This window comes from Pinus tabuliformis, chromosome 2_1, assembly GCF_031772625.1.
Source record: "Pinus tabuliformis cultivar Carrire ecotype Pingquan chromosome 2_1, CPIR1, whole genome shotgun sequence".
Classification (NCBI taxonomy): Eukaryota; Viridiplantae; Streptophyta; class Pinopsida; order Pinales; family Pinaceae; genus Pinus; species Pinus tabuliformis.
Window position 1 is genome coordinate 559770398 of NC_142299.1, and position 23640 is coordinate 559794037.

Here is a 23640-nt window from a genome sequence, read left to right on the forward strand (position 1 = left end):
TAGTAAATTATTTTGATAAAAACTTCAGTAAAAGTTACAAAAATCTTTTTAGATTTCTATAAAATACACAGGGTTTAGGGTTTGTAAGACTTTAGTAAATTCTTATAATAAACACTTAAATAAGATTTAAAAAACACTTTTTTAAATGTTATAATTTTCTTAGGGTTTTGGGTTAAGAGTATAGGGTTATAAGACTTTAGTATATCCTCTTAATAAACACTTAAATAAACGTTAATTTTTTTTAATATGTTATAAAATGCTCAGGGTTAAGGGTTTATGGTTTAGGGTTTTGTGTTTAGATTTTAGGGTTTAGGGTTTATAACACTTTAGTAAGTGATTTTAATAAACGTTGAACTATAAGTTACAATATGTTTTTTAAATTGTTATATAATCACTAGGGTTTAGCGTTTAGGGTTTAGGGCTTCAGGTTTACAGTTTATGGTTTAAGGTTTAGAGTTTTTGGTTTACAGTTTAGGGTAGAGGGTTTATAACACTTTAGTAATTTCTTTTAATAAACACTTAAATAAAAATTACAAAACCCTTTTTAAAATGTTATAAAATTCTTAGGGTTTATGGTTTTTTGTTCAAAGTTTAGGGTTTAGGGTTTAAGGTTTAGGGTTTAGGATTTATGATCTAGGGTTTAATGTTTATGGTTTAGTGGTTATGGTTTAAGATTTATAAGACTTTATTAAATGATTTTAATAAACGCTTAAACAAGTCTTAAAATACTTTCTTAAATGCTATAAAATGATTAGGGTTTAGGGTTTAGGGTTTGGGATTTAGTGTTTAGGGTTTTGGATTCAAGGTTTAGGGTTTAGGGTATACACCATTTTGGGAAATTATTTTAATAAACACTTAAATAAAAGTTACAAAAAACTTTTAAAAATATTATAAAGTTCTGAGGGTTTAGGGTTTAGTTTATAGGGTTTATGGTTCATAGTTTATTGCTCACGGTTTTGGTTTAGGGTTTAGTGTTTATAAAACTTTATTAAGTTCCTTTAATAAAAACATAAAAATGTTACAAAAACCTATTTCAAATGTTATTGAATGATTAGGGTTTGGGGTTTAGGGTTTAGGATTTCGGTTTTATAACACCTTAGTAAATTCTTTTAATAAACACTTGAATAAAAGTTACAAAATTATTTTTAATAGATCATAAAATGCTTAGGTTTTAGGGTTTAGGGTTTGGGGTTTGGGGTTTAGTGTTTAGTGTTTAGGATTTATAACACTTCAGTAAACTATTTTAATAAACACTTAAATAAAAGTTACAAAAATCTTATTAAAATGTTATAAAATGCTTAGTGTTTAGGGTTTAGGGTTATAACACTTTACTAAATGCTTTTAATAAACACTTAAAAAATTTACAAAAATGTATTTTTAAATGTTATAAACTTCTTTGAGTTTAGGGATAGGGCTTATGGTTTAGGGTTTTGGATTTATAACACTTTGATAAATTCTTTTAATAGGAACATAAAAAGGGTTACAAGATGCTTGTTAAAATGTTATAAAATGCTTGTGCTTTAGGGTTTAGGATTTAAAATTCTATAAAATGCTTATGGTTTAGGGTTTATATCACTTTAGTAAATTCTTTTAATAAACACTTAAAAAAAGTAAGAAAACTCTTATTAAAATGTTATAAAATACTAAGGGTTTAGAGTTTAGGCTTTAGGGTTTTGGGTTTAAAATGCTATAAAATGCTTATGGTTTAGGATTTAGGGTTTATAACATTTTAGTAAATGATTTTAATAAACACTTCAAAAAAAGTTACAAAAAGCTTGTTAAAATGTCATTGAATGCTTAGGGTTGAGGTTTAGGGTTTAAAATTTTATAAAATGCTTAAGGTTTAGGGTTTAGCTTCATACGAATTTAGTAAATTATCTTGATAAACACTTCAAAAAGTTACAAATTTTTTTTTATAATGTTTTAAAATGCTTAGTGTTTAGGGTTTAGGGTTTAGGTCTTATAACACTTCAATAAATTCCATTAATAATCACTTAAAAAAAGTTACAAAACACTTTTTAAAATGTTATAAAATGCTCACAATTTAGGGTTTAAAATGATATAACATGCTTGGGATTTGCATTTTAGGGTTTAGGATTTATAAAGCTTTAGTAAATCCTTTTAATAAACACTTAGAAAAAATCTACAAAACGCTTTCTAAAAAGTTATAAAATGATTAGGGTTTAGCTTCATGGACACTTTAGTAAATTCTTTTAATAAACACTTTAAAAAAAGTTACGAAACTCTGCTTAAAATTTTATAGAATTCTTAGGGTGCAGGTTTTAAGGTTTAGGGTTTATAACACTTTAGTAAATGCTTTTAATAAACACTTAAAAAAGGTTACAAAACACTTATTAAAATGTTATAAAATGTTTAGGGTTTAGGGTTTTAAAATGTTACAAAACGCTTGCTAAATTGTAATAAAACTCTTAAGATTTAGGGTTTATAACAATTTAGTAAATTCTTTTAACGAACACTTAAATAAAAGTTAAAAAACCTTATTAAAATGTTATAAAATGCTTAGTGTTTAGGGTTTAGGGTTATAAGTCTTTACTAAATTCTTTTAATAAACACTTAAAGTTTTTTACAAAAATGTATTTTTAAATGTTATAAACTTCTTAGTGTTTAGGGATAGGGATTATGGTTTAGGGTTTTGGGTTTATAACACTTTGATAAATTATTTTAATAGGAGCATAGAAAAAGTTACAAAACGCTTGTTAAAATGTTATAAAATGCTTAGGCTTTAGGGTTTATGATTTAAAATTCTATAAAATGCTCATGGTTTAGGGTTTCGGGTTTATAACACTTTAGTAAATGCTTTTAATCAAAACTTAAAAAATGTAAGAAAATGCTTATTAAAATGTTATAAAATACTTAGGTTTTAGAGCTTAGGCTTTAGGGTTTAGGGTTTTGGGTTTAAAATGTTATAAAATGCTTAAGGTTTAGGATTTAGGTTTTATAACATTTTAGTAAATGCTTTTAATAAAAACTTCAAAAAAAGTTACCAAAGGTTTGTTAAAATGTCATTGAATGCTTAGGGTTGAGGTTTAGGGTTTAAAATGTTATAGAATGCTTAAGGTTTAGGGTTTAGGGTTCATAAGACTTTAGTAAATTCTCTTTATAAAAACTTCAAAAAGTTACAAAACACTTTTTTAAAAGTTTTAAAATGCTTAGTGTTTAGGGTTTACGTTTTAGTTCTTATAACACTTCAATAAATTCTTTTAATAAACACTTAAAAAAGTTACAAAACACTTTTTTAAAATGTTATAAAATGCTCAGAATTTGGGGTTTAAAATTATATAACATGCTTAGGGTTTAGATTTTAGGGTTTAGACTTTATAAAGATTTAGTAAATCCTTTTAATAAACACTTAGAAAAAGCTACAAAACACTTTCTAAAAAGTCATAAAATGCTTAGGATTTAGCTTTGAGGGACACTTAGTAAATTCTTTTAATAAAAACTTTAAAAAAAGTTATGAAAATTTGCTTAAAATTTTAAAAAATTCTTAGGGTGCAGGTTTTAAGGTTTAGGTTTTATAGCACTTTAGTAAATGCTTTTAATAAACACTTAAAGAAAGTTATAAAGTGCTTTTGGTTTATGATTTTGGTTTAGGGTTTGGGGTTTAAAATGTTATAAAGTGCTTTTGGTTTATAATTTAGGTTTTAGGTTGGGGGTGTGGGTATTAGGATTTATGGTTTATAATGGTTTAATAAATTATTTGAATAAACACTTATAAAAAAAGTTAAAAAACTGTTTTTAGGGTTTAGGGTTTTTTGGGGTTTTTAGGGTTTAGGGTTTTCTTAGGGTTTATGGTTTTTAAGGGTTTAGGGTTTCTTAGGGTTTAGAGTTTTCTAGGGTTTAGGGTTTATGGAATAGGGGTTAAGAGTTTATAGCACTTTAGTTAATTGTTTTAGTGAACACTTAAAGAAAAGTTACAAAACACTTTTTAAAATGTTATAAAATCATTAGGTTTTAGGGTTTGGGGTTTAGGGCTTAGGGCTTAGGGTTTAGGGTTTAGGGTTTGGAGTTTAGGGTTTAGAGTTTATAAGGCCTTAGTAAATTCTTTCAAGCTTTAGTCCTTAGGGTTTAGGGTTTATAAGACCTTAGTAAATGATTTTAGGGTTTATCATTTAGGATATAAGCGTTAGGATATAGGGTTTGGGGTTTGGGGTTTAGGGTTTACGATTTATAACACTTTAGTAAATTCTTTTAATAAACACTTAAATAAAAGTTACAGAATTCTTTCTAAAATGTGATAAAGTTGTTAGTGTTTAGGGTTTACCATTTGGGGTTTACGGTTTGGGATTTAGGGTTTTGGGTTTAGGGTTTAGGTTTTAGGGTTTATGGTTTAGCGTTTAAGGTTTAGGATTTATAGCACTAAAGTTCCAAAACACTATAAAATGTTTAAAAAATTAGTGTTTAGGGTTTAGGGTTTATGGTTTAGGATTTATAACACACTAGTAAATTCTTTTAATAAACACTTAAATAAAAGTTTAAAATGATATTTAAAATGTTATAAAATGATTAGGGTTTAGGTTTTAGGGTTTGGGAGTTTAGGGTTTAGGGTTTCGGGTTTATGGCTTAAGGTTTATAATGCTTTAGTAAATGCTTTTAATAAACACTTAAATAAAAGTTACAAAACATGTTCTAAAATGATGTAAAATGCTTAGGGTTTGGGATGCTTTTTAAAATGTTATAAAATGCATAGGGTTTAGGATTTGGGGTTTTAGGTGTATTGTTTAGGGCTTCGGTTTAGGTTTTATAACAATTTAGTAAATTATTTTAATAAACACTTAAATAAAAGCTACAAACCGATTTTTAAAATGTTATAAAATGATTAAGGTTTAGTGTTTGGGGTTTACAGTTCAGGGCTTAGGTTTTAGGGTTGAGGGTTTAGGGTTCATGTGTTAGGATTTATGGTTTATAAGGATTTAGTAAATTATTTTAATAAACACTTAAATAAAATTTAAAAACTCATTTTAAAATGTTTTAAAATGCTTAGGGTTTAGGGTTTGGGGTTTAGGGTTTATAAGGGTTCAGTAAATGATTTTAATAAACACTTAAATATAAGTTACAAAACACTCTTTAAAATTTTATAAAATGCTTAGAGTTTAGGATTTAAGGTTTAGGGTTTAGGGTTTCAAGTTTGGGGTTTAGAGTTTAGTGTTTAGTGTTTAGGGTTTATAACGCTTTAGTAAATTATTTTAATAAACACTATAATAAAAATTACAAAATGATTTTAAAATGTTATAAAATGATTAGGGTTTCGAGTATAGGATTTAGGGTTTAGGGTTTAGGGTTTATGGTGGTTTAGCATTTAGGGTTTATGGTTTATAAGACTTTAGTAAATGGTTTTAATCAAGGCTTAAATAAAAGTTACAAAATTATTTTTAAAATGAGATAAAATGCTTAGGGTTTAGTGTTTACAGTTTGGCCTTTGGGATTTAGGGTTTAGGATTTATAAGACCTTAGTAAATTCTTTTAATAAAGACTTAAATAAAAGCTCCAAAACGCTTTTTAAACTGCTATAAAATCCTTAGGGTTTAGGGCTTTGGGTTTTGATTTTGGGTTTTAGGTTTAGGGTTTAGGCTTTACGTTTTAAGGTTTATAACACTTTAGTAAATGCTTTTAATAAAAACTTAAATAAAATCTACAAAATTGTTTTTAAAGTGTTATAAAATGCCTAGGATTTAGTGTGTAGGCTTTAGGGTTTTGGGTTTTGGGTTTTGGGTTTCAGGTTTAGAGTTTAGGGTTTAGGGTTTATAAGACTTGAGTAAATTATTTTAATAAACACTTAAATAAGAGTTATAGACTTCTTTTTAAAATGTTATAAAATTCTTGGTGTTTATGGTTTAGAGTTAAGGATTTGAGGTTTATTGTTTTGGGTTTAAGGTTTATGGTTTAAGGTTTTGAATTTATGGTTTATGACACTTTGGTAAAATCTTTTAATAAAAACTTAAATAAAATTTACAAAACACTTTCTAAAATGTTACAAAATGCTTAGCATTTACGGTTTAGGGTTTAGGGTAGAGTCTTTAAGGTTTTTAAAATGATTATGGTTTTGGGTGTTGTTAGGACTCCAATATGTACCATTTTTGTTATATATTTTGACATCACTTTACTCTTAGAACCATGAACCTCAATGTCTTTTTCATTCACTTTATCCCAAGGTATATGGAAACCTCTTCTTTATTATATGGTTAATCTGTCTTACATTTAATTCCATAATACTCTTATATTTTATCAATTATTGAAGTGCATTGTTGCTAACATAAGTTAAAGATCGCAGATAAAGTTATATGCCTTGTTGGGAACGAGCGGCCGTTGCTGAAACAGCGGACTGAGTTGCTGAAACAGCTGACTACGTTGCTGAAACAGCTGGTCCTGTTGCTGAAACAGCTGGTCCCGATGCTGAAACAGTTAACTCAGCTGCTAAAACAGCCGACAAAGCACGCAAATTCCGTTATGCGTAATTTGCGATTCTGAAGAACTTTTTGTGGATAATAGCAGCAGGCCGAAGATACGGTTACCTGAATTATTTTTAAAGATAGCATGACTGTTGTCTCGGTTGTAACAGTATCTCTTTTTAAAGAAGAACATAATAGTCTTGTTTTGAACAGAATCGAGATATCCGCTCTTGTGTAAATTGTAAATGATGTCTCCTCTTTAAAAAGAGGAGACATCATCATTAGAGGGGATCGAATGGTAATTCACAGAACATTATTGTGAGAGACAGGAGCTAGCCTCCCTTTTTGTACTGTATCAGTTTCTTGACGGATGAATAAAGACTTGTTTTGAGCCTTCCAGTTTAATTCTTTCTCCCGAGGAATCTTGTGAGAAGGAAAGGGCCCGCCTTCCTCACAAGATCCACCCCTTTTGTTCCTGTAGTTGTTTATTTCTTTATGTAATTGCATTGTCTTTAATTCTGTTGCTGAAACACTAGTTACATGGTTTGCGATACTCTGTTTCTTAGCGCTACATGTATTGAATGCACGAGTGGATGATGTTGAGAGCATGTGCTGAAGATCCCTGCATAAAGGGATAGGGTCTTGCTCCCATTGATTGCTTTCTTTTACCTGCAGTGTGGTTAGAAACAAGAGGACAAGTGCTGAAGATTCCTGTTCTTGGGAATAGGGTCTTGACCTCTTGAGGTTACTTCTTTTACAGTGTGATTAGTGCCAAGCAGCAGGTGCTGAAGTTCCCACTAGGGAATAGGGTCCTGTTCCTGCTATGGCTGAATGATTTCTTCCTTTGTAAATTGATTTTCCTTTGCTGTAACAGAGAAATCGTTTTTGCTATAATTTAATTGGCTTCAGCTTTAATTAATTAGAGTATGTATCAATAGCTTAATAAATTTAACAGATGTGTGTGTCTTTTACTACAACATTGAGCTGCTTTTGAAATTGAGCATATCCAGTGCGCTATTACCTTTGGAATAAAAAGACCTTCTCGGGTTGACAATTTATGTGGAGCTCGAATTGTGAAAGCAATTAGAGCGACCAACATTTTGGCGCCGTTGCCGGGGAAGGTAATTATAAATTTCAAGAAGCATTCATTTAATTCTTTTAATGTGCAGATTGTATGAGAGGACGAGGGAACCAGAAGAAAAATAACCGCGCAGGTGGCAAAGGCTGGGGAGGACGAAAAACGTTTATAGACGAGATTGTATCAAAGGCTGAATCATCACAAAGATTAAGTTCTCGGAAATCAAAATTTCAGCACTCCCCTCAGTCAGATTACAGAACAGAAGAAGTTGTGGGTCCTGAAAATACAGAAGAACCAGCAGTCAGCGCTGAAGAGTCAGAGGAAAGTAGCAGATCAGTAGAACACGTTGAGGAGATAGTAGAGAGCGCTGGACGACCGGTAGAAAACATTGAAGAACCAATAGAGGATTCTGACGATCGAGAAAGTGCAGTAGGAGGACCAACAATGGAAGATAACAATGATGCATTCCTCTTTGGAGGAGGACGTGCAGGTCCTGAAGAAGAAAGAAGGGATGAGAATTCCCTTTCTACCTTGGGATTTCCCATCAGTGATCTTCCTGTAGGAACAATGAAAAATATCCCATTGTCTGCCCTTCCTAACTTTCATGGTTTATCTACTGAGGATCCTGACGAGTTTCTTTTTGAATTTGATATTTTATGCAGAAGCTATGATTATGTTACTAATGCTCAAAAGTTGAAACTGTTTCCAGCCACCCTAAAAGAAAATGCCTTGAGGTGGTTCATGAGTCTTGGAAGTCAGGTAATCACAACATGGGAGCAAATGAAACAAAAATTTCTGCTTAAATATCAAGACTATTGCCGGACAAGAGAGAAGAAGGATGAACTATTTAATATGGCACAGAAATCAGATGAAAGTCTGGAGGACTACATCGAAAGGTTGCAATATAACATACAGAGGTCTGATCATCCTGATATAAGTAAGGAAATTCATAAAACAATATTACTTAGAGGTTTAAGGGATGATTGTTTAAATATGTTAAATATTCTTGCTAAGGGAGATATATCTAAAGAATCATATGATGAGATTTGTGAACTTGCTAAAAGGTGTTCTAGGGGAGCTGCAAAGAACAGAATAAGAGATTCCACCTATTCAAGGGTACAGAAATCAGCCAATGGAGGAGCAACAAGAGCAGAGATAGGTAATTTACTTGAAGAATTTAAAACCGAAATGCTAAGTTCTTTTGCTTCGCAGATTGACACTTTGCAGGTTAAGAAGAAGCAGGCTGAAGCAGAAGAAACTCTGGCTGTCTATTGCCCGAAATGTAGAGACAAACACCCACTAAGGGAGTGCCCCAAAGATAAAGTACCAGTTTGCACCCTTTGTGAGAAAGATCATGAGACAGAACAGTGTCCATCTCTACCAGGAATAAAAGCAGCGATGCAGCCAACAGAGGAAGAAGCTGAAGCAGTCTACCTGCTAACTCAAAGAAGACAATGGCAACCTAAAGGGCAAGGTACGAACTCTGGTATGCCATTTAATCGTTGGAACAATTATTCTGCTTTTGGCCAAACAAGCTACCCTCCCTTCAACCAAATGCAATATCCACTTTTCAATCAAATGAATTTCCCACCCATGCAAATGCAAAACCCTCCCTTTGTTGACCCTTCGATGTGGACTCCTTGGCCTCCACAACAACCACCTCCTTTCAATCCTTGGAACTCAGGTTGGAATAGTCAATCACTCCCATACCCAAACCAAATGCCTCAATTCCAACAATCACTCTCTCTGCCATCAAATGCGCCACCAAACAACCAAATGAGACCCCAACTACCTGCGCAACCAAATCCTAACCCCAACAATAAAGCTGTGCAAGTCATTGAAATTCAGAATTAGTCTATATTTCCTACTATGCAATGTAATGATATTCATTTGAGATCTGGAAAGATAGTAGAGCCTATTATTGATGATATAACTGATTCAGATAAAAATGAAACCGAAAAGCAAAAAGAAGCTCAACCACCTCCTAACAAAAATGTTGAGTCAACAGAACCACCATTCCCCGAGCGTTTGGTTTTAACCAAAACAGCTGAAACACCTGCTTTTAATTTTATGGGGGAATTGCAAAATTTGTATATTAAAATTCCACTTTTACAAGCATTAAAAGATGTACCAATTTATGCCAAAACATTAAGGGATATTTGTGTTAAGAAACCTGGTAGGAAAACCAAGGATCCCCTTACAGTACATGTGATGGGAGACTTGTCTGCATTAATGTCCGGAAAAACCCCTCCTGTAAAATATGGTGATCCTGGCCATCCTACTGTCACAGTTCAGATTGGTAAAGCAATAATCCCCCGAGTTTTGGTAGACTTAGGTGCAGCAATTAATATAATGACTCTGGAAACTTCACAACTGTTACAGCTAAATAACACAATCAGAGATACTCCCACCATTTTAGAGTTAGCTGACCGTTCCACAATTAAGCCAGAAGGAGTTGTTGAGGACCTGCTCATTTCAGTTGAATCCTGGAAATATCCAGCTGATTTTGTTGTATTGCAAACTAAAACAAAGCTGGGGGGACATCCCTTAATTCTAGGAAGGCCATGGTTGGCCACAGCTGATGCATTTATTAGTTGTAGATCTGGTTCAATGACAATTTCTAATGGTTATGAAACAAACCAATTAACTCTTTATCCTCACGCTACGCCAGTAGTTAATAATGAAGATACTATATGGATGGATTATGATGATAATGCTGTTCAGCCGATTTTAACTATAGGACAAGCTTTAACTCTTAAAGACAATACAGAGGACGAAATAATCAATAATTTTATTTGTGAACCTTCTTCTGTTATTGCTGAAACACACAATCAATTAACTGCAATTTTTGAAACTGATGTACAAGAAAAGATTGAACCTGAAGTTTCACCTCAAACTTTAACCACGATTCCATCTAAGAGCATAGCAGTTGAAATAGAACCCGGTAAGACATTAAACATAAATCCTGATTTAACAGACGCTGAAACACAGCAGCTAATGAAGTTATTACACGAATATAAGGAGGCATTTGCCTGGGATTACACGGACATGAAAGGTATTTCTTCTGAATTATGTACTCACAGAATTTACATTAAAGAAGGATGCCGACCTGTTTGTCAACCCCAAAGACGGATGAATCCTAATTTACGAGAAATTGTTAAAGAAGAGCTTCAAAAATTGCTTAACGCAGGATTTATATACCCCATATCGGACAGTGAATGGGTTTCCCCGTTAGTTATTGTTCCTAAAAAAAACAGGAAATGGAGGGTATGTGTTGACTATAGAGCTTTAAACAAAGCTACCCAAAAGGATCACTTTCCCTTACCTTTCATTGAGTTGGACAGTCTTGCAGGGAAGAAATTCTTCTCTTTTCTAGATGGATTCAGTGGGTATAATCAGATAAAAATTGCACCCCAGGATCAAGACAAGACCACTTTCACCAGCCCTTGGGGGACTTTCGCCTATAGAGTTCTCCCATTTGGATTATGCAATGCACCAGCAACCTTTCAAAGAGCTGTTATAGGAATTTTCTCTGATATGCTGAATGACTGTATGGAAATATTTATGGATGATTTTACCCCCTACGGTGTGTCTTTTGAAGAGGCATTACAAAACCTTGAGAAAGTACTTAAAAGATGTATTCAAGCCCACCTCTCCTTAAGTACCGAAAAATGCCATATGATGATGAGTGAGGGGATAGTGCTTGGACATTTTATTTCATCTCTAGGTATTCAGGTAGATCCATCTAAAATATTAGTCATTCAGAATCTTTCTGTTCCTAAGAGTCAAACTGATGTGAGAAGTTTTTTAGGACATGCTGGTTATTATAGGAGATTTATTAAAAATTTCTCTAAAATAGCTTCTCCATTGTTTGTATTGCTTATGAAAAATGTTGAATTCAAGTGGACTAATTCTTGTCAAAAAGCTTTTGAAGAACTGAAGCATCAACTGTCTACTGCTCCTATTTTGAGGGGGCCTGACTGGAATCTTCCATTTCACATATCCTCTGATGCTTCAGACAGTGCTATTGGAGCGGTCTTGGGACAAGAGGAAAATCATCTTCCTTATGCTATATACTTTATCAGTAAGAATATGACCTCTGCTGAGCTTAACTATACAGTTACCGAGAAAGAGTTCCTTGCAGTAATCTATGCCATTAATAAATTCAGACACTATATTACTGGTTATCCTACGTTTGTGTACACTGATCATTCAGCTATTAAATACTTAATGAACAAATCTGTCACAAATGCTAGAGTTACCAGATGGCTATTACTATTGCAGGAATTTGATATTACAATTATAGATCGGCCTGGTAAAGAAAATGTGGTGGCTGATTTTCTTTCACGGTTAAAAACTGACAATGATATTCCAGTAGATGATAGTTTTCCTGACGAATATTTGTTTGCAGTTTCTGCTCATTCTCCATGGTATGCAGATATTGCTAATTACTTGGTTGCAGGAAAACTACCAGCACACCTGTCATATAGAGAAAAGAGAAGAATTGTTCAACAAAGTGCCAGGTACAGCTGGATAAGCGGATGTCTCTTCTATACTGGGCTTGATCAGGAGATCCGAAGATGCATTAGAGAAGATGAAGTGTATGACATATTGAAAGCTTGCCATGATGGCCCTTGTGGAGGCCATTTTGCTGATAAAAGGACAGCACATAAAATTCTGAGGATGGGTTACTATTGGCCCTCATTATTTAAGGATGCAAAGAAGTATGTAAGAGCTTGTGATAGCTGCCAGAGAATGGGTCAACCCAATCATAGAGACCAAATGCCACTAAACCCCCAGGTAGTTTCTGAACCATTTGAAAGATGGGCCTTGGACTTCATAGTACCCATTAACCCTCCATCCAATCAAAGAACCTATATATTAGTCTGCACAGACTATATGACTAAGTGGGTGGAAGCCAAAGCACTTATTAGAGCCAATGAAGAGGCTGTCTTGGCCTTCTTATTTGAAGATATTTTCACTAGATTTGGAATCCCCAGAGAGCTAGTCACTGATGGAGGACCTCCATTCAGTTCTCATGGTTTTAAATCTACCCTTCACAAATATCATATTCAACATAGAATGACTACACCATACCACCCCCAGGCCAATGGGCAGGTGGAAAGCACAAACAAAGTTTTAGAGGCCATTCTAACTAAAACAGTGAAGGACAACCGAAAGGATTGGTCCCAAAGGCTCCCTGAGGCATTATGGGCTTACAGGACTACTTGGAGAAACACTACAGGTTTTTCTCCCTATGAATTGGTTTATGGTAAAAATGCTATTTTTCCTGTGGAATTTGAAATTAAAACTTTAAAGACTGCCTTAGCTGTTAATCTTGATTTGAATGATGTGCAGACAGCTAGATTGCAGCAACTTTTGGAGTTGGATGAAAAGAGATTGGATGCCATTCACCAAACAAACATGATTCAGCAACAAAGGATGAAATGGCATGACAAAATTATCAAACACAAGCAGTTCCAAAAAGGTAATTGGGCCTTGCTATATGATTCTCGGTTTGAAAATTTTCAGGGAAAGCTACGTACACGTTGGCTTGGACCATATGAAGTAGATGATGTCTTTCCAAACGGAACGGTAAGACTTGTAACAATTGATGATGCTAAAACACCTCTACTAGTCAATGGCCATAGGCTCCGTTTATATGAGCGCCCTGTTTCTAAAGAAGATTTCAAGACTGCTTGCATGACTGATATTCATTATCTTTTTCCAGGGGAGTCTTCTGCCCCTCACAGCACTTAATTTTCTGCACTATATTTTTAGTAGTAGATTAGATTTAGCACTAATAATCCCTGTCAAGGATTGGCATGTTACAATTGAATTTTGCAGATTCTGGAAAGGCAATAAGGAGGACAGATTCATCATGAGAAGATCTGAAGCTTTAAATCAAGAAGCTTCCTCCCATCATTTTACCCTCTTCCCTAAAGCAATATCCCTCCATCATTCCCACCACTCCCGAAATATCTTCCTTCAGTCTGTGTTACCCATCCCCTACTGCTGAAATAATCCCTTATCATTCACAGACCTAAGTCAATTATCACAATTTTCTGATTTTTCCCGTTGCTGAAACACCTGTTTCAGCAACGTAACACCAATTTTTCCCGTTGCTAAAACACCTGTTTCAGCAACGTAACACCAACTTTTTCCATTGCTGAAACACCTGTTTCAGCAACATATCATTGATTCTACCCATTGCTGAAACACCTGTTTCAGCAATACATTATCAATTTCCCCCGATTGCTGAAACACCTGCTTCAGCAATGTATCGTTCATTTTTCAGTTGCTCAAACATCAGTCTCAGCAACTTGTTATTATCAAAGCAGCATCTCTCTTTGTCGACATATAAGCTTTCTGGTCCTTCACGATCATACTTCAGATCCTTTTGGTGAAAATTATTTGGCATATACCAGAATCAATTACACAGACCCTTCTATGATCATTTAAAGCTATTGCAACCGACACTTCGAATTATTAATTAAAGGTAAAGTATAAGGTATATGGTTTTAATGTAATTCGGTTAAATCATATTAAAAGAGAGGATTTCATTTCATAATGATTGCATATCCTTCCACGTCCAATCATTATTACACCATACGTAGGGGGGGGGAATTCCAAAAATGGAATGATTATTTCGCATGAACCAACCTGCCGCCTGTTATCATATCCATTTTTGTCGTCATTTAGACTACGCAACCGTTGTTGCAACAACTAGTCTGATCAGGGTCTGAGAATACTGTATTGTGCCTCTGCGAAAAACTCAGAGCTGCAGCCATGGGAAAGGCGACCATTAGAAATGAGCCCGGCTCCATAAGTCTTCTACAGTTCTTTCCTGAAGTGTATCAGATCTTCCAACAAGCGGGGTGGACAACATATTTTGAAAGGTTGGGAGATTTTAATGCAGAAGAAGTGCTAGAGTTTGCACAAAACCTTGAAGACAATTTCTCAGTGGTCCGAGGGGTTCGCATTTCAGTGACAGAGGATGACATAGTTCAGGTATCAGGGTTGCCAGCTGAGGGCATTCGCTGGTTTAGCAGGAAGCAGGTCGTTCTTAACGCGCAGCAAGACTTTTTGCGCCCGGACGAGCAAGTGGAACCGAGAGGCCGCGGGGTCAGTCTGCATTCACTTCCTCAACCATGGCCATCAGTGGCAGAATTCGTCAAACACTACCTAACATGCGAAGGGTGTTATCAGGTAGTGTACAATCATGACTTTGTTCTGCTGAATCATTTGAGGAATGGACGATTGATTAATATCCCTTATTATCTGCTTGGTTGTATTAAAAACATGTCGTATTATTGTAAACGAGCCAAATCTCCAATGTCATCCCTTACCCATCACCGCTTATGCCAACTGCTTATACAGAGGGGTTTTGCTCACCAAAATCCCCCTTTGCAGGCCCTACCTGAAATTCCTCCGCAGGCCCCACCTGAAGTCCCTTTGCAAGCCCCACCCGAAATTCCTCAGCAAGAGAAAACGTCCCAACCGTCTGAAAATCCTCATGAAGAACAACAGGAGGAAACCCTGAATTCTCCCGTCAACCCAACCCCGAGCTCGCCTCAGTTAGCAGAGCTAACACCCTCTACTATTCCTGTCCCTAGTGACGATTCTCCAACACCCCCTTCTTCACCGGTTAAGAGAAAGAGGAAAACCCCAGCAGTCACAAGTTCTAGACCACGGACAAGGTCCACATCCCAAATTCCTACCCCTCCGGAAAACCCTGTCCCGAAGAAAAAGCCCTCCCGTTCAAGGAAAAGGAAAGGCAGCGATTTTGCTGCCTTCCTACCAAAAAGAAAAAGGACAAAGACTGTTGAGGCAGAATCCACTTCCATTTTCCCTAACCCTGCCACTATTCTATTGAAACCCTTATCCCCATCCCGAACTTCCCAGCCGGTCTCGTCCGAAGACACTGTCACACAAAAATCAGTGCCTCGGGATAATATGACATTGGTTATGGATCAAGGAGTGACTGCTCCACAAGAACCAGTCACTTGCCCAGTGACTGAAACACAAGAACCAGTCACTGAAGCAGAAGAATACACCAAGCAGGTCGATAGTGGGAAATGCCCAGTGACTGTTCCACAAGAACCAGTCACTGAGGCACAAGAATTTACAGAGCAGGTTGATAGTGAAGAATGCCCAGTGACTGTTCCACAAGAACCAGTCACTGAGACACAGGAATTTACAAAGCAGGTCGATAGTGGGAAATGCCCAGTGACTGTTCCATAAGAACCAGTCACTGAGGCACAAGAATTTACAGAGCAGGTTGATAGTGAAGAATGCCCAGTGACTGTTCCACAAGAACCAGTCACTGAGGCACAGGAATTTACAGAGCAGGTCAATACTGAAGAATGCCCAGTGACTGTTCCACAAGAACCAGTCACTGAGGCACAAGAATTTACAGAGCAGGATGATAGTAAAGAATGCCCAGTGACTGTTCCACAAGAACTAGTCACTGAGGCACAGGAACACAACAAGCAAGATGATAGTGGGAAATGCCCAGAGACTGAAATACCAGAACTAGAGACTGAAATACCAGAACTGGAGATGGAAATACCAGAACTCGAGATTGAAATACCAGAATTTGAGATTGAAGTACAGGAATCCATTCCTAACCCGGTGGATGAAACACAAGAACCACCCACTATGGTACCAGAACTGGAGACCGAAACACAGGAATCCATTCCTATCCCGGTGGATGAAACACAAGAACCACCCACTGTGGTACCAGAACTGGAGACTGAAACACAGGAATCCATTCCTAACCCGGTGGATGAAACACAAGAACCACCCACTGTGGTACCAGAACTAGTCACTAAGGCACAAGAATTCATGTCTAGCCCGGTGGAGGACACACAAGAACCACTCACTGTGGTATCAGAATTAGTCACTGAGAAGCAAGAATTCATGACTGGCCCGATAGAGGAAATACAAGCACCACTCACCGTGGTATCAGAACTGGTTGCTGAGGAACAAGGATTTATTCCTGATAGAGCACAAGGACTATTTACTGTGGTATCAGAGCTAGTTACTGAGGAACAAGAACTTATTCCTGATGGAACACAAGGACCACTTACTATGGTATCTGATCTAGCTACTAGAGAACAAGAATCCATCCCTGGCACGATGGATGAAACACAAGAGGCACCCATTGTGGTGCAACAACCAGCTACCACTGTGCATCAGCAAAATATTCCAACAGAAACAAGCAGCATACAAGGCCCACATATGATGACATCTCTACTGCAGGAAAATGAGTTCCTGAAGTCTGAAATAGAAGCTTACAAAGCTGAGTTAGCCATGGCTCGAGAGGCTTTTGAAAAAGAACTCAATCCGCATACATTAGCACAAGTAGCCTCAATGCAAAACAGGGAGCCATGTATGGAATATATGTGCAAGGAGTGTGGCACCATTTATCAGAATGCAGGCTATAAAGTAGTTGAAATTCCACTCCCTGAGACAATTATGACAGAGGGAACACAAGAGGAATGCCCTACTGCTCCACAAGAACCAGTAGGACCCCCTATGATGCAAGAAGAAGAAGAAATCAAACCAGAGATATCTCATCCTTTGTGGACTGATGCAGCTATTCCGGCAGAGGAAACACTGCCAGAGCACACCACTATTGATTCAGATATTCCGGCAGAAGAAACATTGCCAGAGCACATGATTACTGATTCAGATATTCCGGCAGAAGAAACATTGCCAGAGCACATGATTACTGATGCAGATATTCCGGCAGAGGAAACATCGCCAGAGCACACTACTACTGAAGAGACGTTGCCTCAGCACACTACTGGTGCAAGTATCCCGACAGAAGAAATAATGCCCCAATGCATTCCCTCTGAGGCAGCCATACAGACAGAGGGAATAGTGTCCAAACCCACTACTTCTGTTAAAAAGACACAGACTCGGCTATGGGACCCATTGGAACAATTCAACAGATGGAAGAAGGAACATGCTGAAAAACAGGATATAGTATTACAACAGCATAAGTTGCAATGGCAAAGCTATGTATACACTAACTGGGAGAGCTGGGAGCAAATACTGCAAGAGCACAGGGAATATAAGAAGGAAGCCAGACAGTCTAAGGAACGGATAGCCTTGATGTTTTCATTGGTGCGGAAGTTGATGGTTACACGTAAACCTTCTGTAAACTACGCTCTTTTTCTTACTGAACGACTAGTTTATTTTCAAATTAAATCAATAGCACATGGTAGACCACATGAAGTACTGACTTCAGAAAAATTTGTTGAGACCTTTAAGGAGGCCCCTGAAAGCGACCAGCATCTGCTGTGCGAACTCTACCTTCATAATGAAGCCATTCCTGAAGAAAGAAGAGTTAATCTTATTCCAATTGCAGGTGATATACAAATTAGGGCATTTGCTTCATTTTTGTCTAATCAGCTCACTTGGCAGACTGCGTTCAATGCAAGCAGTCATAATGAGGAGAATAAACTCCTGTGGATTAGACCAGAGCCGGTAAGCCCAACCATGTTTATAGCACAGTACTATGAATTCTTGCAGAAGCCAGGTATGAACGAGCACATAGAGCAATTACAGGTTTCAATCCTTTTTAAGTGTCAAGAGCATATTAGAATGAAGGGCCCTGCTGCACTGAAGGCCAATGATCTCTTTTGGCAGCAATCAGATAAGGAAAGACAGGATTATCATCCTTTTAACCCTCTCAATTTTCACGCTGCATTGTATAGAGTCCCTAAGTATATTGATTGCATTCAGCATTGTGGAGTCAACTAGATTGGGTATCATTTCCGTTTTCCAATCTTATGGCTGCCTTCCGAAAAATATCAAAGTCATTATCAGTTGACTGACAAAGAGGAAGCCTCGGCATGGCAACAGTTGCAGACCAACAGCGGGTTCCGAGCTCCTACAGACACCACCTTCTCCAGCTACTGCTTGAGTAATTTGCATTGCCAGTCCCAGTACTCAGACTCTGATTCAGACGAAGGGGTTGCCTGAGGACATGCAACATTTTTAGCTGGGGGGGATGTTAGGACTCCAATATGTACCATTTTTGTTATATATTTTGACATCACTTTACTCTTAGAACCATGAACCTCAATGTCTTTTTCATTCACTTTATCCCAAGGTATATGGAAACCTCTTCTTTATTATATGGTTAATCTGTCTTACATTTAATTCCATAATACTCTTATATTTTATCAATTATTGAAGTGCATTATTGCTAACATAAGTTAACGATCGCAGATAAAGTTATATGCCTTGTTGGGAACGAGCGGCCGTTGCTGAAACAGCGGACTGAGTTGCTGAAACAGCTGACTACGTTGCTGAAACAGCTAGTCCCATTGCTGAAACAGCTGGTCCCGATGCTGAAACAGTTAACTCAGCTGCTGAAACAGCCGACAAAGCACGCAAATTCCGTTATGCGTAATTTGCGATTCTGAAGAACTTTTTGTGGATAATAGCAGCAGGCCGAAGATACGGTTACCTGAATTATTTTAAAGATAGCATGACTGTTGTCTCGGTTGTAACAGTATCTCTTTTTAAAGAAGAACAGAATAGTCTTGTTTTGAACAGAATCGAGATATCCGCTCTTGTGTAAAATTGTAAATGATGTCTCCTCTTTAAAAAGAGGAGACATCATCATTAGAGGGGATCGAATGGTAATTCACAGAACATTATTGTGAGAGACAGGAGCTAGCCTCCCTTTTTGTACTGTATCAGTTTCTTGACAGATGAATAAAGACTTGTTTTGAGCGTTCCAGTTTAATTCTTTCTCCCGGGGAATCTTGTGAGAAGGAAAGGGCCCGCCTTCCTCACAAGATCCACCCCTTTTGTTCCTGTAGTTGTTTATTTCTTTATGTAATTGCATTTTCTTTAATTCTGTTGCTGAAACACTAGTTACATGGTTTGCGATACTCTGTTTCTTAGCGCTACATGTATTGAATGCACGAGTGGATGATGTTGAGAGCATGTGCTGAAGATCCCTGCATAAAGGGATAGGGTCTTGCTCCCATTGATTGCTTTCTTTTACCTGCAGTGTGGTTAGAAACAAGAGGACAAGTGCTGAAGATTCCTGTTCTTGGGAATAGGGTCTTGACCTCTTGAGGTTACTTCTTTTACAGTGTGATTAGTGCCAAGCAGCAGGTGCTGAAGTTCCCACTAGGGAATAGGGTCCTGTTCCTGCTATGGCTGAATGATTTCTTCCTTTGTAAATTGATTTTCCTTTGTTGTAACAGAGAAATCGTTTTTGCTATAATTTAATTGGCTTCAGCTTTAATTAAGTAGAGTATGTATCAATAGCTTAATAAATTTAACAGATGTGTGTGTCTTTTACTACAACATTGAGCTGCTTTTGAAATTGAGCATATCCAGTGCGCTATTACCTTTGGAATAAAAAGACCTTCTCGGGTTGACAATTTATGTGGAGCTCGAATTGTGAAAGCAATTAGAGCGACCAACAGGTGTACGTTTTCTGGTTTAGGGTTTAGTGTTTAAGGTTTAGGTTTTAAGGTTTATAACACTTTGGTAAAATGTAATAAAATGTTATAAAATTATTAGGGTATAGGGTTTAGGCTATAGGGTTTAGCATTCATGGTTAAGGGTTTAGGATTTAGGGTTTATGGTTTATAACACTTCAGTAAATTCTATTAATAAACACTTAAATAAAAGTTACAAAACTATTCTTAAAATGTTATAAAATGTTGAAGGTTTAGATTTTGAGTTTTAGGGTTTACGGTTTACGGTTTTAAGTCTAGGGTTTAGGGTTTATGGATTATAACACAAGTAAATTATTTTAATAAACATTTAAATAAAAATTACAAAACACATTTTAAAATTTTATAAAATACTTTGGGTTTGGGGTTTACAGTTTAAGGTTTAAGGTTAGGGGTTTATGGTTTAGAGGTTAGGGTTTAGGGTTGATTACAATTTAGTAAATTTTTTTAGTAAACACTTAAATAAAAGTTGAAAGAAGTTTTAAAATTGTTATAAAATATGTATGGTTTTTGGGTTTAGGGTCTAGGGTTTAGGGTGAAGCATTTTCGGTTTAGGCTTTAGGGATTAGGGTTTATGGTTTAGGGCTTATAACAATTTATAAAATGTTAGGGTTTAATTTTTAAGATTTTTGTTTTAGGGTTTAGGGTTTGGGCTTTAGGGTTCATGGTTTCAAGTTTATAAAACCTTAGTAATTGTTTTAATAAACACTTAGTTACAAAAAAAAATTTAAAATGTTATAAAATTCTTAAGGCTTAGTGTTTAGGATTTGGGGTTTGGGTTTATGGTTTGGGGTTTAGGGTGTAGGGATGAACCACCCCACCTTAAGGGGCTATCCATTGCTACATATTACACATAATGCATTCATGCCATTGATCCTCGAGGAGTAATGAAGAAAAATAACTAAAAGGAAATAGCTTTATGAAGAACGGTGGAAAAACAAAGGTCGGGGTATCTCATGTACCATAATTTTCTCCTCCTACACTCACACACCCAAGTGTGGTCTTCCCTTATTATAGATACTCATAAAACTCTTAGGGTTTATGGTTTACGGATTAGGGTTTGGGGTTTACAGTTTAGGATTTAGGATTTATAACTTTTTAGTAAATTCTTTCAATAAGAACTTAAATAAAAGTTACAAATAGTTTTTAAAATGTTATAAAATTCTTAGGCTTTAGCATTTAGGGTTTAGGTTTTATAACACATTAGTAAATTTTTTTGTATATGCTTAAATAAAAGTTACAAAACACTCTTTAAAATGTTATAAATTAATTAGGGTTTAGGTTTTAGGGATTAGGGTTTAGTCTTTAGTGTCTACAACATCTTAGTAAATGATTTGAATAAAAACTTATATAAAAGTTACAAAACAACTTTTAAAATGTTATAAATGGTTAGGGTTTAGGGCTTATATTTTTGTGTTTAGAGTTTATGGTTTTGTGTTTACGGTTTAGGGTTTATAACACTTTAGTAAACTCCTTTAATAAAGACTTAAGTAAAAGTTACCAAATTCTTCTTAAGCTGTTATAAAATTCTTAGGGTTTATGGTTTAGGGTTTAGGGATTGGTGTTTAGGGTTTAGGGTTTATGTTTTGGGGTTTAAGTTTTAGCTCTTATGGTTTAAGGTTTATAAAAATTTAGTAAATTATTTTAATAAACACTAAAATAAAAATTACAAAACGCTTTTAAAAATGTTATAAAATGTCTATGGTTTAGGGTTTAGTTTATACGGTTTAGGTTTTAGGGTTTATTGTTTAGGGTTTAGGTTTTATGGTTTAGGGATTATGGTTTGGGTTTTATGGTTTATAAAGATTTATTAAAAGCTTTTAATCAACACTTAAAAAAGGTTACAGAAAACTTTTTAAAATGTTATTAAATGATTAGGGTTTAGGGTTTAGGGTTTGGGGTTTGGGGTTGAGGGTTGAGGGTTTAAGGTTTATCTTTTATAACACCTTAGTAAACTCTTTTAATAAACACTTAAATAAATGTTACAAAATTATTTTTAATAGATCATAAAATGCTTAGGTTTTAGGGTTGTGGGTTTGGGGTTTGGGGTTTAGGGTTTAATATTTAGGGTTTAGGGTTTAGGGTTATAACACTTTATTAAATTTTTTTAATAAACACTTAAAAATTTAAAAAAAATGTATTTTAAAATGTTATAAAATTCTTACGGTTTAGGATTTAGGGTTTATAACATTTTACTAAATTATTTTAATGAACACGTAAAAAAAAGTTACAAAAAGCTTGTTAAAATGTCATTGAATGCTTAGGGTTTAAAATGTTATAAAATGATTAAGGTTTAAGGTTTAGGGTTTAGGTCTTATAACACTTCAATAAATTATATTAATAAACACTTACAAAAAGGTTAAAAAATACTTTTTAAAATGTTATAAAATTCTCAGGGTTTAGGGTTTAAAATGTTATAAAATGTTATAAAATGATTAGTGTTTAGAGTTTATGGTTTAGGGTTTATAAAACTTTAGTAACTACTTCTAATAAGAACTTAGAAAAAAGTTACAAATAAATTCCTAAAAAGTTATATAATGCTTAGGGTTTAGGTTGGAGGGAGACTTTATTAAATTCTTTTGATAAACACTTTAAAAAATATTACAAAACTCTTGTTAAAATCTTATAAAATTCTTAGGGTGTAGGTTTCAGGGTTTAGGGTTTATAACACCTTAGTAAATGATTTTAATAAACACATAAAAAATGTTACAATATGTTTATTAAAATGTTATAAGATATTTATGGTTTAGGGTTTTAAAATGTTACAAAACACTTGCTAAATTGTAATAAAATGCTTAGGGTTTAGGGTTTATAACAATTTAGTAAATTCTTTAAATAAACACTTAAAAAAAGTTACAAATGCTTGTTAAAATGTTATAAAATACTTAGGGTTTAGGGTTTGGTGTTTAAAATGTTATAAAGTGCTTACGGTTTAGGGTTTAGGGTTTAGGTTGGGCATGTTGGTATTAGGGTTTAGGGTTTATGGTTTATAATGCTTTAATAAATTCTTTTAATAAACACTTACAAAAAAGTTAGAAATGGTTTTTAGGGTTTAGGGTTTAGGTTTTCGAGTTTAGGGTTTAAAGTTTATAAGACCTTAGTAAATGTGTTTAACCTTTAGGCTTTAGGGTTTAGGGTTTATAATGCCTTAGTAAATGATTTTAGGGTTTATCCTTTAGGATTTAAGCATTAGGATATAGGGTTTGGGGTTTGGGGTTTAGGGTTTATGTTTTTTTACACTTTAGTAAATTCTTTTAATAAAAACTTAAATAAAAGTTTAGAATTCTCTTTAAAATGTTATATAACGATTAGGGTTTAGGTTCTAGGGTTTAGGGGTTTAGGGTTTAGGGTTTCGGGTTTATGGTTTAAGGTTTATAACACTTTAGTAAATGCATTTAATAAGCACCAAAATAAATTTCAGAGAACACTTTTTAAAATGTTATAAAATACATAGGGTCTAGGTTTTAGCGTTTTAGGTGTAGTGTTTGGAGCTTAGTGTTTAGGTTTTATAACACTTCAGTTAATTATTTTAATAAACACTTAAATAAAAGCTACACAACAATTTTTAAAATGTTATAAAATGATTAAGGTTTCAAGTATAGGGTTTACGGTTTGCGGTTTACGGTTCAGGGTTTATAACAATTTAGTAAATTATTTTAAT